General features: G+C 41.1%; 1 long non-coding RNA gene across 1 annotated transcript; it reads left to right on the forward strand.

Moving 5' to 3' along the window:
* Positions 1-2,933: 2,933 nt before the first annotated feature.
* Positions 2,934-10,564, forward strand: LOC117151261. The gene is made up of 2 exons (XR_004461046.1): positions 2,934-3,549; positions 7,042-10,564. It is a non-coding gene; the product is annotated as an uncharacterized LOC117151261 (long non-coding RNA).
* Positions 10,565-19,811: the final 9,247 nt, after the last annotated feature.

Raw genomic sequence — 19,811 nt, forward strand, 5'->3', positions numbered from 1 at the left:
CTTTCATGCGACTTCCCGCAAAATGTTTGCTTTTGCTCGTCGCGCACTAGCACGCGCGTGCACGTGGCTCCATGAAAATTTACGTAAATAAACCATAGAATATTTGCCGGGAACCGTTTTTTCTCCGATATTTTTTAAAACAACATTGAAAGGATAAACTTTTTGAGGGTAACCAAGAAAATACACACGGCTGAAGGTTTATCCGGTGGGCCTACAAAAATTTCCACCTCGAAATTCACGTTTGAGAAGCTATATTCTATAGTTTTCTTTGCATCTGCCCTCCAAAATATTTCATATAAATTCCAACCTTTCGTTTCGCTGCGGAGTTCGTCCAATCGGATAAAGTAGTCTAAGCGAAAATGTACCGACGATCTTCCAGGTTTCTTTTTCCATGAAAATTCTATCGATTCGTATTCATTTATTGCCGTGCGCATTTCGTTTACTCGAGAATTTTCCTTGAAAGATTCAGGCACGCGGCCAAGAGTAGGGACATTGTCGTTATCATCGTCGTTGGAGCATATGTCGAGCCGAAGGAGTCGCGCAACCGGAATACCGATATTCGAATCGACCAGCTACTAGCGCGAGCATCTTTCACCCGGAGTAAGCAATATATTTGCTGCATCGTGTTCCCTATCAATCTGTTAAACGTACCAAGAAAACGAGTTGTTCGTTTTCGTTTATTCCCTGCACAAATTGTCCCATCGATTTTATTCCTGGAATCGTCAAAACTTGCCTATTCGTCGATGGACCATAAGCGTCCAGCGGTATATTACACAGGAAAATTCCAAGTTGGTATTGGAAAAGAAAGAGGAATATTTCGAACGCAGGAAAGGAAGTAGTGACGTAATTTCCAATGTACAAGAAAGACCGAATGGGCTAGACGGACGTTTGCAACGTGTATCGAACTCGAAGTTGCACGATGTGAACGCATAACAAAGTTACAAAACAGGCGGGGATAAAAATTGATTATCGAACTTGCTATTGGTTTCATCTGTTCGGAACACCTTTGCTGCTTGCCAGTTCTTTTCTTCCCATTTTCCCCTTACACTTCTCTTTCACCTGTTTCTTTTTTCCTTTCGTTTTTTTTTCTTTCGATTTTGTCTCGTACAAAACGAGAAGTTCTCGACCCTGGATGGCCTATATCGTATCGATTCGGAGACCGACGGAGTTACTTTGAAACTTGAAATTGCATATTATTGGATTCTATCGACGTCGAGGATATTTCACGCGAAACTAGAATGACCGCGTCCAAACGTATCAATTTCAATTTTTATATATACTTCTGCGCTTTTTCCGTGACCCTCTCTTCTCTCTTTTTCTCTCTTCTCTCCCTTCGGTATCGAAACTCTGTCCCGGCACGTCCGAACGCTTTTATTTTATTCGCATGGCAGCGAGTCGCGTGTTTTGCCTGTTTACTGACTGGAATTGTCGCGTGAATCGAAAACAACTGTACCAGCCACGACAGAATACTTTTTAACTACGGACAAAAGGACACGAACGAGATTGAACTAGTACTGACAATTTATTTCTAATTACTGTCCCGCATACGTAGCAACGTTTTCCGCGGTAGTAATTGTTCAATCGTTAGTCAGTAGGGGCGAAAGAATTGCTGTTCGACACGCGACAGTTAAATCGACTTTCGTTCATAAAGCCGCGTAAACGCACGGCAGAAAAATCGTCGTGGACGTTGATGGATGCGAAATCAGCCCTAAAACAATCCGAAGAAAATTGCTCATTCCCTTAACTGCACGGTATAATATAGCGATCAACGAAGTGGGATTAGTTTTTTAACGAACCACCCCTATAATTCAACTCGTGCGACGCTTCGTGTGCGGCTCAGAGAATCGCGTTACGTAAACTGCGTGACTACATGCGCACATAGAACCGCTATAAAACAACAGTATTTCGTAGACAATTTATCTACGCATTAACTTTGCAAAATGGATTAAAAAATATTTTGTTACGAAAAGAGAGGGCGAATAAAAGCAATGATTAGAAAAATTCACGGAAGATTGGAATTCAAAATTTCTTCCAAAATAACGGTTTATTTCACGGCCTATGTAAAGCTAGCAATGTTCGATAAACGCTTGGTAGGTGGAATCATAGGAAAATTACGAGATACTCGAGAACGAAAGGGTGGCACCTTCAGAGAAGAGCAACGCGCATACTTAAGCGAAAAGCGGGTTCGTTTCTAGCGCAACGCGATATCAATTTGGGCAATTAAACGCTCCCTATCCGTAACGCTTAAATGCGTTATCTACGCTATTATATCCGTTAGCAACCCTTTTGCTTTGGTCTGTAGAACCCCGTGGTGAGACTCGTCGAAACGCTGTACCTTGGGAACACGCAGTCGCGACAGCCACCGCGGTATCTATCGGCCTGGTGAAACCTTGTTAGAGGTGAGCACAGTTGGCACTACAATCTCATATCCTGCTCGGCGTACTTGTTGGCGTCGTGAGGACTGTTCCGACCAAATGAAACCTCAGCCTTTCGCCCGCAAATATCGTCGCAACGCTGCGATAAGGAAGGATCAGCTCAGATCTCAGACGACGCCTTGAGAACCAGAATGTCTATCCGTAATTTGTTTTTTCTTGATATTAAACTACAGTGTCTCGCGAAAGTATTTGGACACATAGAATTTTTTTATCGATATACTACGTATGTTACGTAGAACACATCGAAATCCTACTAACAATGATTTACGTTCCTTTTATAATGATTAGGTGCTAAATAATCATCGAAAGATTAATCGTTTTAATACTTCATCGAAGGTACAAGTTATTAATGAGATAGAATTTAGAAATTTTCAATAATAATTTGTTGAAGTGTTAAACTATCTATATAGAGTACATTTTTGAGGCACGATACATAGCCTCAATATCCACCTACCCCTATAAATGTGCTACAAATTACGTAAAATTTAGATCAGATTAATTACCTCCCTTGGCCTCTAATTAAATTATTAAAACTTTAACTTCAATTTTCCATATTTCGCACAATATTTGTGAGCTGAATTTGAAAATCCCAACAACGTTTAAACTCAAGATTAAATCTACAACCTTACTTTCCTTATTTCCAGGTAATTAATATTTCCATCCGTTATATCACTCAAATACTAGCCAAATTCTAATTAGACGTGAAAGAACGTGATTTAGGAATCTGTAGAAACCACCTGGTACGAAGAAGTTTGTTTATCCGCGGTCAACTTGGAATTGCGTAACTTTAGAAAAAATAATTAGCCACGGAACCCGTGTCAGAATGTTGAAGTTAATTCCAGAGATAATCGTCGGAACTATTCGGGGAGTGTTCTCGCGGAAGTTGATCCTCGGCAAATTTCGCGTAAATCGTAGGAAAGAAGTCGAAAGGAGAGCGAGAGAAAGATAAAGTTTTTCCGCTGCGTCTTCGAACTGTGCAATTACTAACTAATCGACCAAACTAAAGTTTAAGCCTTTCCTAACGAACACTAACAAATTTTAACTAGATGTCCTCTATACGAACCAGCGAAAGTTGAAATACGCTTTTCGTCGATCAGGGACGACATAAGAAGACGTAAGTACACATTTTAATTCAGAAGTTGAAGAAACTAGCTAGATTTCTCTTCTTTTCTGGTTGGCAACTTGAAATTCCCGACAGCAGTTCTCTTTACTTAAAATCAACTCACAAAGTTTCTGCCTATAAAAGTTAGAAACACTGTTATTTTTATCAAATTGTCCGCTATATTAATCAGAGTTAACCAACGACTACGAAAAATTATAATTATTTTCCAAATCGAACAATTTTTCAAAACAAGATATTACTTCCTACGAGCAATAAATCGTGAAATATACACAACGATGAATCGAAACACGTGTTCTGAAAAAGGGAGCAATAATCGAAATGAAACATAACCCACAAACAAAATCATACCGAAATTTGCATCGATTCGATCGTAGACATCATCTCAAAGATGATTCACCTTTATCCTTGGAGGCACGCAGGAGCTTTGCCGAAAGATTTACGGATTATTCTCACGATGGCGTGAAACACGACGGATGAGCATCGTCCGGGACAAAAGAAGCATGCAGAGCGCGTTCCATCGCTAAAATGATTGCACCACGGTGATTCATGTGCACGCGAGCAGCCAGCTTCTGTCAAATTCATCACCGCAATATCTTAGAGTGCCCGATGTATTTTAATGCAATCTCCAAAACTAAAACACAGACAAACATCTTCTAAACGATTCCATCCTCTTTCCAATCTTATACACGTTACCCCATGCTAGAATGTAGAAAAACGCATGCACGTAAACCAACCTATACTATTCGATAGTTGCATCACTGAAATTCCGCTAGACGAAGTTCGTTGGTTTAGCCGCGGCAAATAGGTGAAAATTAGGAACGAAGGGGGGTTTGATTGGGGAAATACGGGTAAAGGGGTGCGTATAATCGGGCCGCCTGTCGTTCCTCTGTAATAACCGCACGCTATTAAGGGCGGTTGGTTCACAGGCGGACTAAGAGGGATGAAGACGATAGGAGAGAGGGGATGGAAACGTGGAGAAGGCGAGCGCCGTCTGCCGCAATTAGTTTTACGCTGCTCCTTTCCTTTTCAACCTACAGACGGGGGAGACGGTGATCAGCTGCTATCGCTCTCCCCTTTAGAAGCTCGCCCTCTTGCTTGTCGTTGTAGAGAAATTCAAACACGCGTAACGAAGGTTAATGTCGTGTCTACACAGGGTCGCTTGTCCCTCTTTTTGCTTCCTTTTTCTCCTTTCCCCTCTACATCCCCTGTAGCCCGTGTTCGTTCCGGCAATTCGTTTATAAAGAAGGGTGGCTGAAGACAAGTCGCGGTACTTCCTCTCTCCACTGCGGCTGGCTCGTTAAGAATTCATGAGTCGAATATGTTAGGCTGTCGGGGAGGATTGCTTGAAATTTCTACGAACGCATCGGCGAGGGATGTATCCCTTAAACGATTCGAGGGCTTTCGTCGAACTTTCCAATATCGAACCATTTCTCTCGCTCCCCCTGGGTGGAAATCGGCCGAGCTGCTTCTATCCCTCGTTTGATTAGCAACCTCATAAAATATTTATCGACAGAGAAAAATCAGCAAACCCTGGGACACGGGATATTTCGCCACGCTACCGCACTATGGTAAATATTTTATGTCAATTACGTATTCCGAAAGCGCGGTCCTTTGGGCGTCCACGTTCAAAAGAATTTCTTTAATTTTAGTTCTCTGATCTTTTATGAAATTACATACTCGCTCGTAGGAATAAAAAGCTGCGAGGAACAGAGAGGGAAAAGAGTAACGATACTGAAGGTAGAAACTCTTCTACATTTTCCGAAAGGGGAAACGTTGGCAGTTCCACTGAAAATATGTATGAAGGTACAAATAAGTGACAGTATACCCTCGCATCATGCGCATGCAGAGTTTCGTGGCATGAGATTCTAGCTCATCCCTTGTGTGTAAACGTCGCTTTGGCATTTATGGGGGCATTTATATCGGCTCGGGGGTTATTCGCCGACCAGAGATAGTTAGAGGCACGATAGCATCGGTGGAGGTGGCTCCAATCATTTCCCAATTAGCAGCTGATTGCGTACAGTCCATGATAGAACTTTGACCTACCGCAGATTGGTCCGGTACGGTTAATTCGGGAACACCAGAGACGTACTCGATGTATGCCGAATGGGGTAGACCGGCAAACGGAGATGCAGTGCAACCAGGTATCGAGGCAGATAGGTGTAGGAGATGGAGGAGGTAACAGGGGAATGGGAGATTGGCGAGAGAAGGGAGGTTTGGTAGCCTGGCGTTAATATCTCACGACGCGACGCGAAACGAGCCGGCAGCAATATCGGAGATCGCGCAAATTGCGATCGGCAACAGAGATCTTCGTATCCGTGCGCGCACGCGGCCATGAAGGATTTATAGGATGTCCGTTTTTCATCTGCAACGCGGCGCCGCTGTAAAATTAGTCGGCGAACAATCCTATCACGATTTCTCCATTCCCAGTTCTTCGTCGTCGTGCTTGTCATCGTTTTTTCTTCAACCGGGCATTTTTACCGAGATATTCGTGTTGGAGAATGAAGAATGTTGCGTTTTTGGATAAAGGAAAACAGCAAGAAGTAATAAGAATGGATGTGGATTGATAGAAGTGCTCTGGAAGTTATTTGGTGGCTGGTAGACAGAAGCGTAAGGAGAACGAGACCGTGTCTGGTCAAACACGATCTGTGGTCTTTCTACTTAGATATATGATAGGAATTTAGATCTTTCCTGGAAATGTTAGCGGATCCTAAGGATGAAAGCAGTGTATTGTCACATTTTAGGGGTTAGAATGCGACATGCCCTTGATTCATGGAACTTTATTCTAATTCTTGCAATCACCAAATAACTCGATTACCTCTAATGATTCTATTACACTTTCTTTACTATTTTAGTGCAATATATAAAAAGATACTGGTGTAATGGAATGGCTTTCAATTTTTCTAAACTCACCTAATTTTGTACAGCCACTTTCCACTATAGCAGCAGAATTTTTCTCTTTTTCCATCGTTAAGAAACAGAATCGTTATTCTTCGTTCGCTGTTCCAAGCATCGACACATCCGATAACGAACGTCCTCCTATAACGTGGAAAAGGACGAAGAATTAGTATCCTCAAAGGAGGTGCGCGATATTTCATCAACGATCGAAGTCCTTTGTCTCGTTAACGGACATTGTCGCACGAAATTAGAGACCGATTTTCCTTTATCCAGTTCCCATGCGGAATTTGTCTCTTTAATTCTCGAACAATGTGCGGGAAAGCTGACGCGGTACGGAGCGAAGCAGAGAACGAATAGAGGGATGAATAAAAAGAGACACATGCACACATACACACTAGTAAAAAGACGACCAAAAAAAAAGAAATACAATTAAAAAAAAAAAATAAAGAAAGAGCGAGAAACAATGAAATAGGGGAGCGGTCGAAGCTGAAATCGCATGTTTCACGCACTAGGCGTTTTAAACCGTTTTAACGAGAGTCGAGAGAGCGGCAAGCATCGTTCATCATTGCGTGTCATTGTGTGTTGCAGAACCTGGCGACCTAGCCGTCGCGACCCATTGTTCCCCGCTGGCCAACAACGAGCGAAGCAACAGCAACGGCAGCAACAGCACCAACGGCAGCACGAATGCCAGTGGCAGTGCCGCCAGCAAAAGCTATTCGCTCGAGCACCGCATCCAGCGCGTGTCTACGCTCGGCCGGAGGCATTTGGCTGCGCAACGATCCTACCGAGGATTATTCGGATGCCGTAGAAGCATCTTCGCTGCCGCGGAATGTGTCGATCAGAAAATCGGGGATTCTATGCCGCGAGCCGTCGCCTGTCCTCTCCGTGTCGTCGTAAATGCAAACGCTGAAATCGGCAGGATTTTCAGACGAACGCTGACACCGCTGTAACCAAATGAATTACCAAATGAAGGACGCGTTTGAGATATGATACACTGAATTCTGCTCTGCGAATCATCGCACATTCACCTTTCAATACTCGAAATGATCCCGAATCTCTAACGTAATAGTAACTTTCACAACACGAAATCTGCTATTGCTATGGTAAAATATATCGACAGGAGGCTCAAGAAATCTTTACGACGAAATATGAAATCACAAGTACCTACAACGCTAAGCTGAAACAACTTGTTTAAGAACACGAACACTCCAAGTAATCCGCAGTGACGAGACGAAGCACAGACTCGTTTCTCCAGTCGAGCAAGAAACGGTTTCCGCTCTGTGCGGTTTTGCGCGGTCTATTTGGCCGGCTAGAAGGGGGTCGAGTGGCCGAGATTTTTCTTTCCGTGGCGAAGTTGCACGCGCTGCGGAGGAAGTCAGCGGGAACGCGGTTGTTACTGGAAGATAAATTAAGGAAGAATACAACAAGGGTTGGAGGCAAACAGAAGAAGAAGAAAGGGCGGAAAGGAAAGTTCATGAATGCCACGAGGAGGCACGCACGCATGCTTGCGTGCTGCCCGCGAATTACAGAGCTCCTGTGTATTTGTATCTGTCTTTCCCCGACAGGCCGTTTTCCTTGCCCGCATAAATCATCGGAATTAGCGCAATTTCGACGTCGAGTGGCCCGGAACAGTTTCTGTCTCTCTGCGTTTCTTCGCGGTAGGGGAGGATTAATGGACGCGACGCGCGGCGAGGAATGAAAATTCGACGAGCGACGAGTACCCCGGAGCATCATTAAGAGGAGGAACTCTGGAGATGAAACGGGAAAGAGGGTTAAAACGATCGACCTCAAATTTTCCTCGTGGGAAAGAGATAAATCACTTTCGTGAAAATAAGGTAGAAAAACGTTGTTGGAAAAGTTTTGTAACATTGCGGAAAGGGTTAACAGCGAAAAAACAACGGAGAAATATTACCACCACGCGTGATTGCGCGGTACTGTATAATTACGAAGACGTCCTTTCCTTTTTTAATTCCTACTGTTCGTCAAACGATACGCACCACGGTAGGAGGAAAGTGAGCTTGCCCAAATATGTAATCGTCAATTTTTATAGCATCTCCAAAATGTCAAGTCAAAAAACTCAGAAAGCTGGAGACATCACGAAAGAACGACAATTTTGATCCAACGTTCTTATCTCGGCGTTCCTTTGGGGAATGTTAATTACCGTTTTCACGATTTGCCAAGCGGAATAGGATAGTCAAACAACCGCTGAGCGAGAAGCAACGGATCACATCGGTGTGTCGCTTATTATTTTTAATCTTAGCGAACCGGATCTCTGCTTGTCTAACTGTGCACATATGTAGACATACAGAGAGAGAGAGAGAGAAAGTCACATAGAAACGCACACTTGTAACCGTTTCAACCCCTCTATTTGATACAGCGAAGGGGAGGAGGGTAAACGAGACTAACGCGCTAACGATGCCAACGTTAATTACCGGGCCGGAAAGACCGCCTAATCGTTGAGCAAGTGCACGCGCTAATTACGCGGGGCTGCTTGCTGATCGAGCGAATCGTACGGTTTCAGTCGGGAATCGTGGAAGTGTGCCGGAGTTGCATGTTTCTTGCGATCTCGTTACTTTCACGAGGCTCTGACCGCGATGAAATTGACCTGACACGACCGGAATACCGTTCGATCGACGTTGTATTCGTTCCTTTTTGTTTACGAGGTAAGTCGGCGGAAAAAGGAAATAATTCGGCTTCAAAAAGTTGAAACATTAAAATATTTAAAGAAGCAATTTTTAGTGATGCCAGTTGAAATAGGTGCAAGAATTTGTTTTTTAACGCATAGGTAATTGATACTTAATTTCGAAAAATATTTTTTACTGGTTCGAGTACAATCTTTTTACGAGGATCACAGGATAAAAAAGTGAAAATTTTGTACGAAAATATTTATTTTTTATTTGTTGTTTTAATACAATTGTTATGAATGGTACCCTGGATCTATTTTTTATCGATTCGAGTGCTCTTTTTTAAAAGGCTCGAGATAAATTTTTTACCGTTGTTTTTCGCGTTTTATCGCTTTAAATATAGGCTTTTGAAACTAAAATTTAATTTGATAAAAGCGTTGAGGACTATCGAAACATCGAGGTAATTGATTTAATAACGAACGCATCGAGAATAAGGACTTTCTTTTACGAGCTCTACTCCACATCTATTACCGTTCAGATGCATAGATCCTCCGATTGTGGGGGCGTGCGATGAATCGCGGGCAGAAGAGCGAGAACCAATTCCTGCCAATTTTTGTACGAAAGATCCCACCGCGATTTCGATCGATCCAACACTGATAGCGTCTAGAAGTGGTGCCAGAGAATGGATAGATAATATTGCCAAAGAATGGAAGAACGCTGCCGACGAACACGCATAGCCCGTTCGAAGGGCACGATCCTACCATCGTAGTTTTTAGATTTATTAAGAAACAAAAAAAAAAAGAATTACATTTAAATTGTAACGTTTAGAAGGTTTCCTACATAGCGACCACGTGGTAAAAAATACCACGTGCATCAAGTCTAACTGCTTAAGAACACATGAAACATACACAAACGCAGACAGACACGTACACATTCCTACGCGTAGACACACAAAGACACACACGCGAAATACGTGAAACTTATTTGCAGTGATATCCGATATATATGTAATTTTGTAAATACACTGGTATAAATGACGAGGGACAAAGCGTTGTGATTGGAAGGCGAATTTGAGCTACGTAAAGCGAAAAAGATAATGCTCCTTTCTATACTAACTTCCCATGAAGCCCGTACGAAAAGAAAATCTTCCCAATGATCAGAGTCAGGTAGATCAACGAATAGCGAGCCACGAGAGAGTAAAGCATCGACTTTTTTTAACGAAATACACGGAATTAGTCACGTGAACCGTTTTCTCATCGAGTGATGTGTGAGCGTGCGATTCGATGAGTGATCCGAGTGACATCGCGAAGGGGTCAACCAAATATATTTTATAAAGTATAAGCTAGAAATTCTTTATAACAATTAGATTGTATTATCTATAAACATGAATTTTAAAATCTTTTCTCTCAGCACAAAATTGATATGGAAAGAAGAATTATACATTTCCGAAAATCAATACGAATATTATACTAAAATTCTCGATCAACGAAACGAAATAATGAAAACATGAACCCCAAAACGATGGACAAATGACAAGCAGCGTGAGTGTTGGTCATAGCGTGGTCCATTGATAACTGTGTGAACCATGAACGAAAGAGAATCCTCGTCGAGCGTGGCCTCTGACATCTTTTCTAAAATTGAGCGATCGCGATCGTGATTGCTCTGAAATATTCCTTTCGACGAGGTGGCGTGCGAGTGTCTATCGAAACGATGAAAAGTGAGGAAAATGAGCGCGTGTAACACAGGGTAGACAATAGGGACCATCGAGAGGAAGAGACAGAGAGCGCGGCCAGAGACGAGCGAGAAGGTGAGGCGGTCCAAGGCAGTTTGTTTCATGAATATTTCAGCGTCTGGCGTTTCTGGTAAACAGCGGACGTCGTGGAATTATGTTTCCAGGCTGTTTTCAACGTCTGGCGTCGCCTGGTAGAAGAACCGCCGATTCTCGTCCGCCGCAGAGCCACAGCTAGCCACAGAATACTAATTGACTACGAGGCGGCAAAGGTGTCCGAGTAGAATTTCGCCCTCACCCCCACGCTTTCAAACCTTCTACCTGTGTATCCTTTCATACAACCTGGTTCTACTCTCTTTTCACTCACCGTTCCACTTTTGTACACCTTTTAAACGTGTACTTTTCATTCATGCTTTTGCAAACTTTTGACTAGGATGACAGGTACACTACGTATAATCTGCATCGTATTTATCATTCGTTTTTATGTGCACGCGCGAGGTTTCTTTCCTCTAATCTAGATTATACTCCCTATTCACTTATTTCGAAACTTTTATCGCGATAAAAGCTAATGAAAAGCTAACATATAAGTAGATCTTGTTCTTGATTTAGTTGGCGTGTCTGACGAATTTTCGTATTAAACCCAGTAACACGGAATTAAGTAAATGCAGTCGTATTTTAGAAGATGGAGAATGTTATCGTGTAAGGTAGATGAGAAAGAGCAAGCTTGTCTCTTTGACTCGATCGATGAAGAATTTATGATGAACAATTTAGAGGATAATTGTTTTTTATCGACAAGATTTCTTGCATTTCTAGTAGCAGATATGAAAAATACATGCTTCCAAAGTTTCGTGGAAAAAAGAATTAATAATTACTCGTTAATAGTTGTTAATAGTGAAATATATCATATATCACTATTGACGGATTGACTCCAGCTGTTAAAGAATTAATCTTGCTCGAAGTAACTCTGTCCGTCTTTTTTCCAAAGTTTCCTTCCTCTAAAATATAATTACTTCCAATCAAACGAGATAAACATTCTCACCATCCATATTTACAAAGTTCAGTTCCAACATCTTCATTGAACCTCCGTAAATATCTCTTTACGGCTGTAATCTACGTCGTTCTTACCATTTGCCATCCCGAAGAATTCGCCCACAGAAAAGTACCGGTAATTTCGAAACGTTCTCGGTCCAACAATCGGCCAGACATTCTGCCAGCTACGAGCCGTGTTACAATAAGAACATCAGACTCACATTTTCGATCCGCTAACGACGTTCCGAGGCCGTGAATTTTCTTCGAGGCTTGCCACCAAGGAAAATGCAATTTCTATTCCGGTCGGTGCACGCGGCCCGTGGAAGCTTTATTGCGAGACGAATCGCGGGGGCAAGCCACACAACCTCGATCGAGGAACACGAACGAGAATTCCTCTGGAGAGGATTTTAAGCGCGGTGGCAACGGGGTTAGAGAAAGAGACGAAAGGGGGATGAATGGGTGAGCTAGAAACGGTCCCTTCGTCGTTGGAGGGAGCGTCAATAATGACGGTGCCGCGTGAAATCGCACGTCGTCGAGCGTGGAGCGAGAGCGAGAGGGAATGTGCCACCTGTTACACCCTCGCTTGCAGACTCTAACCCTCCCTGCTCCTCCCCGGCGTCGGAATGGGCGGTGTAAACGAGCATAAAGTCGAAAGTTCGGGTTCCTTCGCCGCTCGTAGTCCCTGATACGATGGAAGTCGGAGATCAGGAGCGACTACTGTCTTTGCTGGATGCGAAATTTCCACAACTTTCCTCCCAATACTTTCCTAATTGACATTTAAATCATTTGCATCTTAATTTTCTACTTAAACTACATTTTGTCAATGTTTCTTCAATTCTTTATCTTTCTATTTAAAGATGTAAGTGTTATTTTCAATATTTGATAATTTTTGGAATACGTGTAGAGATTGGTTTAGTGACAGATGTGAAATTTTCAATGTTTTCTACATAGGATATTTAAATCATATGAATGCTACTTTTCGCCTTAAATTGCATCTTTATGGTATCCCTCCGTTTTTTTTCCTTTTTTTTTTTTTGTTCATGCGATTGGTGTTTGTAAAATTTGATAACATTGGCGATGCATATAGAGATGGGTTTAGAGACAGCCGGACCAAATTGAAGGGGACATATTCGAAATTTATCGATTCGTCGCGAAAACGATGTAGGGGCAAGTCCTCTGGGAAATCTAGTCGGAGGATATTCGATTTAATGCTCATGTTTCATTTTGTGTCTTGGAAAAACAATATGCGTCGTTCTCATGGACACAGATCCCCGTCGTCGAGCTCCTGAACTCTGAAAATCATGGCCGTGGAGAGTCTCTTGTTGAAGCACAGCCCGTCAGAGGCACGCCGTTCTTTCACCAACATCAGTAAACTAAATTTTAGAACGCGTGCATCCTCTGACGTAACGTGCCGTGAGATCGTGCGTGATGGTCAAACACAATAAGCTTGGAACTATGTACTTAACCTGATAAAAACACGTTCGAATAAAAATGTCACGTGATACAAAACGGAGTATATTCATTTCTACGTTCTACATCGGCAAAGGAAGGAATTAAAAAATTCCTTCTTTTTATTTAATTTTATTTTCAAAATATTCTTAATATTTCTCTATGATTCCATGAACAAAGAAGGAGACAATTGTTAAAAAGCAATTGTACCTAAAAATTCAAGATATTAAGATATTTCTATGTTAAGTTACTTGATAATTTTCTCAGCGTATACGATAGTTCGTGTATTAGGTTGTCCGGAAAGTGTCTTTCTTTCGCAAACGTGTTTCTTACAACAATGCACCTTTATACAAACGTGAACCCGAGTCTGTGAAATGTCACGGTGTTTATCTCAACAAATCAAAATGGATCGTACGTAATTCGACAAAATAATGTAAAACAAGAAACGTTGTGCGTCTATTATTTCCTCATAAAACGAAAGAAACTTTTTGGACAACCTAATACTCCTAAACTATATTTTATTTACTACACCATTTTAAGTTACCTTTTAATGTCTGAACTATAGAAAAAGAAAGAATTATAGAAAAGATAAGAATGAAAAGTAGGAATCTGTAAGGAATATCATACGAGAGACGATTAGAATTTATTTTGTAGAAATTTCTTGAACAAAAAAGAACAACGAATTTTGTAAAAAATATGATCTTCAGCATGTAATCATATAACAATGAACATAAAATTCGCGTGACGACACGAGGTAAGTGTTTTCGTTTCTTCAGCCAATAGCCGGTACAAATTAAGTCACACGCGGATTAAGCTTGCACGCCAATAATTTTCAAAACGTTCTCTTTAGTACGCCTACGGTTTGATACCCGATCAATTCGCAGTTCCGTGCATTCGCGATGGACCGGTAAAAGCTGCTGGCAATGGTCACGTGAATATACACGCGTATCTGTTTTACCTTTTAGTGAATCGCACTTTCGAATGTTTCGCCGCTTTTATCGTGCACCAATGCGTTTTCCACGCTCGATCGAAGTTTGACCACTTTCCTGGTTGAAACGCGTTTCGGCCAGCGTTATAGTATAACCGTATAACCGAAAACCACGTTAGCTCGATAGACCAACACAAAACGTTTCATGTCCATCAAAACGAAGGAAAAGTATGTTAGCGGCTCAGAGGCCAAGCCGATTCGATATTTCACGACAGCCGGGTTCCAACTTGTGAATATACGCGACTCGACCAGGAAGATCGTCGAATCTTCGCCATATCGACGAATTTTCACTACCTGTGCCTGTGTGTTCATGTGAGTATTCTCGACGATCTTTGCTTCTTGTACGTCTTAGTACGTTTTAGTACGCTGAATCATTTTTAAAACGCACACGAGATACACAGGGGTGCTTGGAGCGAACGTATAAAGCTCTTTCATCTTTTCCGCTGTTATTTAAATCTTATTTGGTTGTTGCTTTATCGCCGTTTTGAAACGCGCCATCGAATCGAAGAAACATCGCGATATTCGATATTTCCTGACCGGAGGGGGTAGGGAACTTTTTCCATCGTGAGCACGCGTCGCCCGGTTGCACCGCATAAACCATCGAGCTAACGGCAAAGGAGCAATCCTTTTGATGTACCGCAATATTTTTCGCGTGGTAAACGCCTATCGAGCTGCTTGAAATCGAAACAGCGAACACGTTACTTGCAAATAACTTCCTCATCGATTTCACGGCGAGATGAAAAGAGCCAGGAAAATTAATTTTGCTCGATCGGGAAGCGACAAAGATGAAAATGTGTCTCGATGGAACATAATGTGTTTTCGTATGTGTAAAAATAAAATGAAGTCACATGTGCATCGGCGTACATCACCAATCGTCAATGTCAATCAGAATTCATACGTATATGGTTCATGGATCGATATAGTTGTCGGACCTTTTGCAATCGTTTCGTGAATTTTTTACACCAGAACATCGATCAGAGGATTCGAGACAGTTTTACTTTTTACCTTTGATATTTGAGTGGCCGTAACGCTGGTCGAATCGCCGATATCGATACTGAGAACGCGGTTATCGGGTTGGTTTGTAAGCTTCCCACAGCGGGAAGATCCTCTAGTGAAATAACCTGGCCAACAAAAAGAAAAAAAGGAACGATTAGGAAGGAAAGGAAAAAGTGAAAAGGGAAAGGGACATAGCAGGACTGCGCAGCTGAGTGATCACGAACGATCGTAAAAAGTGCCATAGGGATTTTCCAAGAAAAGGTTACGACAATCTCGCGACGACTAATAAACTATAAAACGGAGAGGGGTGCGTGTACAAGAAAACTCCCATTTACTGCATGCGCGTGTTTTGTCAAACATAGAAAATTCCACGCGTGCCACATTTTCTCAGTCGTTTTGTTGAAAAATTTGTTCAACTCTCCGTGTTGCGTTTCCCCGAATTATTTAAATTTCCAACTGTAATTTCCACGCTTTTCCTTCATCCGTTTTGGACAAGAACAGTGGCACAAATAAATTGCGGGAACAGTTTAACGAACAAGTAATTTAATATTGATTTGATTTCGCAACACGATACACGCCACAAATACCGTTGCCGCGCCGCTTGCATTTTCCACTAGAGAAATGATACACGTTACGCCATTCTTCCGTTACGAATATTTCTGCGATGTATCCGGTGTTCCACGGGAATTTGTGGAAAATTGCTAGAGCGATAATTTATTCCTTTTTTTATCCTGGTTAATATCCAGTGTAATATCACGAGACTCAACAGCCCTTCATTTGCTCCGCCCACTTGTAGATAACGTACGTGAGTTCGGAATAATTACGGGCTTTTAACCTATAATCGTAGCAGCTTAATCCATTAAAAAAAGTTCTTGTTTCATTTTGGCCCATAAACCCGTCTGATGAATCAATCTGTTTTAACAATGATTCAAGTCTTACGTGAAAATTCTCAGCATTACGTAAAGTAAGACCGACATATCTCAAAAATCGTAAGTTTCCTTAACTATAATATAAAAGCTATCATTAAAAAATATTTCATTAGATATTTTTAAAATCCAAGAGCCGTTACCTAAGTATTTCTGAATGTGCTATTCAGGAAACAAATTGAAGCTTCTGTGACAATCGCTGTTAATTTCTCCGGTGTCAATTATTTGATTTTTGAAGAATGAAATGTTAATCGTTAGTTCTAGAAACTTCACCTATCCTGAGATTCAGAAATTTTCTAAAAATACCTGATCAGTTTCTTGACTGATCCAACTGAATTATTAAGAATTTCTTAATTCCAACTTTCTATCCTATGACTGGTTGAAGGGTTTATTTTCCATGATCGTATAAATGAACGATGTGTAAATTTGAACTAACCAGAACCATAACCTGATCTATTAGTCGGGCCATTCCACTGACAAAACTATCGTCTGACCAAACGATTGATTTTCTTCTCACGCAAGCTTATTCTCATAGATGCAGCGCGTAGATTGAGACACTTTGTGGTAAAGTTGTTCGTACAATTTGATCGTGAGAGAAACGAGTCTGTGGTAGTAAAATTCATGCTGTAAGGGGATGGAGGCACGAATTTTAGGTGGAGAAGCAAGATGGAACAAGGTTTATGGCTTTTTAACAACCATCGTTAAGTTGAGGATCCCAGTGGAAATTTTGCACGTTAGACTTAACACTGGTAGTCGTCTGTTCTTCTACGAGCATTTTGCAGATGGAACTCGAAATATACTCCCATTCATAAGTATTAAGACAGCTATGGAAAATGATAAATCGGAACCATCATTAGGAAATTCTGGAAAACCTTTAAAAATTATTTCAGTCCAAATCACAGATATAACGAACCAATATATTCATTATTATAACGATAATCTCATTGATTTTGTATAATAAAGTCCAATCTTATTTTATGTTGGGTCTTTCAATCATTATTGTAATCAATTTTGAAGTTCAGATTATTATTTCATTTATCCTCCAATAAATTATTTTCAAATTTTGGACAGACTTCTTGGAATTTCTTACGTAATTTACTAAAATTTATTTCCAATAGAATTTACACAAATTGAAAAACCGCGTATGTTAACACATAAGTATTATAATTACATGACTCTAAATAGCTTCCACAAATTTTCTCTGCGTGTATCGGATTACAATTTTGTACGAATGCATCCAGCATAATTGTCTTTTTGACAAAGTAAGTTAATTATGACATTTGACAGGAAACCAATAAGTGACCTAATGTGAACCAATAAGTGACAGTGTATAATTCCATGGTTTGTTAAACGACCATATTTGCTAGACATAGCGTCTTTATAAGAGGGACGCAACAGTGAAATCGTAGGAGAAAGATTCGTCCTCGTTGGAAGAATGGAAGAATGCCGAGAATATTTTGTCAATGAATAAGAAATAGTCGACAATGGCCAACGGAGAAAATGGAATAATTTAAAAAATGACGAGCACACCGCTGCTCCGGAAACATTTAGGATAGACGGTGTTTGCGAATTTGCTTTGCTCGGATGACTCGTTTCTTTCCGACAGAGACATACTCGCGGGATTGAATTTTAAAAATCCGTGTTCTGTATTCGTGTCACGGCGCATAAACAGAAATATTCACGAACGACACACCCGAATTTGAATATTTTTCCCATTTTATCCGCCCGTATCCCGTGTAATACGTGAAAGTGCGTTATCATTAATCAAATTACAGGAAATTCTCAAAAACTTCTTTGTGCAACCGTACATTCTTTGATTAATCCTGGAATATTAGTAGAGAACTGCATTTTCCCACTTATTTTAGGTACTTCTGAAATATCTCTCTGTTATTTATACTTCTCTGGGTCCTCTTGCATAATAATTTAGCGACTAATAGCGTTTGTGAGTTGGCAAGGTAATATACAATTTGTAGTTTACATATTCGTCTTTCACAATTTTATGATTTTACAAATTTGCAATATTTTATTAGGATTATCAATCAGCAATAAGTTAATTAATTCGTAATTTGTAATATTCCCTTATGTTCTACTTTATTTGTCCTATCACGAAAATTATCTTTTTCGATCATCTCTGCCTATCCAAGAATTATAACTCCATCATGAATTATAAAAAATAAATGATACTCCATTGTGCACTGACATTTTAAGGTTGAATTTCGTCCTATTTTTTGATTTTCTGAATAAAAGATTGAACGATTTCAAGAAGGAACAGAAAATTTTGTCGCGATATTCTTCAAGAGCAACTCGACCACATGGGCTTCAGAAATACCACGAAGACCAAGAAAATTGTTTTAGCCTGAGTTCGTGGTTAAATGCTCACTCAACCTACATTTAGTAACTTCACGAAGTAATTTGCTACTCTGAGCTGTCAAGACCCTAAAGCGATTCAAGTACCTAAGGAACTGTTGTTCAAGCATCGCAAGGAACAAAGAGAGATTGTTGAAAACTCTAACATTGTTACCGCTCTGTTCGAACAGTACCAATAGCAGAATTGTAAAATAGAAAGGAGAAGAAGCGTCGAAGCGAAACGAGTCCGATCATCGATTCTACGCAATCGAGTAATCGCTTTCAAAGAGCTTACCAGCTAAATCTGATGCGATTAATGAAGATTATGCAACGGATTCGTCACTGACGGTCTGAGAATCTGAATAGAGGATCCATTTGTTATCAAGCAAGTCGATTACAACATTTTCCTAGCCCTGTTCTTCTTACGTTTGAAAGAAAAATTTATTTTCAGAGCCAAGAATTCTCTGTGCATCGAAGAGAATAGAAGAAAAAGAAAGCGATACAATGAAGAATTGTGGAAAAAGCGAAATTCATTTTTGATATTAGAGGAATTAGTTTACGCTATACTAACAGCCTACGAAGAGTTTTATATGACCCGATACTATCAAAAACAGATGGTAATAACGACGAATTACAAGAACAGATATTAAAAAGAGAATCACGAGTAATTAAAATAGCATAGAGGAAATGCAATCGGTTGGAACATTTTAATTTCACCTCTCGACGTCTCTTTTTTCCAAGAATACATCTCTAACCAATTCTGCTATAAAACTAGCGCAAGAAAAGAACGCAAATACCGCGCATCTAACCCAGCATTTTGTGCACCCGAGCAGAATTCTAAAAGTATCCTTACATAACCGAAACCCGTGCAGTTTTGGAACCTAATCTCAGCCGCGCAGCCGGTTGTCCGCTTTATCCCACGCAAATTCCCCGTTACGTGGTCGCGTCGGAAACTCATAATTCTCCGTGCACGTCGACGCATCTCCCGGTGGCTCGTATCCACTCCCTCTCTGGTTTCGTCATCGTTCGTTTTAACCGATCAGGCGAACCGGTACCAACACGCGACGTCGAAATGATTAATCATGCAAATTCGCCGGCGCGATTCGTGGACGCGCCCGCGTGTCCACGGCAAAAATTGATAAAATACATTCATCGTCGGTACCAAGTAGTACGATGAGGGACGGTTTACGCGATCGATCGGCCGCGACGCTGCTTGAACGCCGCTTGTACACGCTCACGCGACTCGACGAGACGCGGAAACCACCTCCGCC

Source organism: Bombus impatiens, unplaced genomic scaffold, assembly GCF_000188095.3.
Source record: "Bombus impatiens unplaced genomic scaffold, BIMP_2.2 scf_0131, whole genome shotgun sequence".
Lineage (NCBI taxonomy): Eukaryota > Metazoa > Arthropoda > Insecta > Hymenoptera > Apidae > Bombus > Bombus impatiens.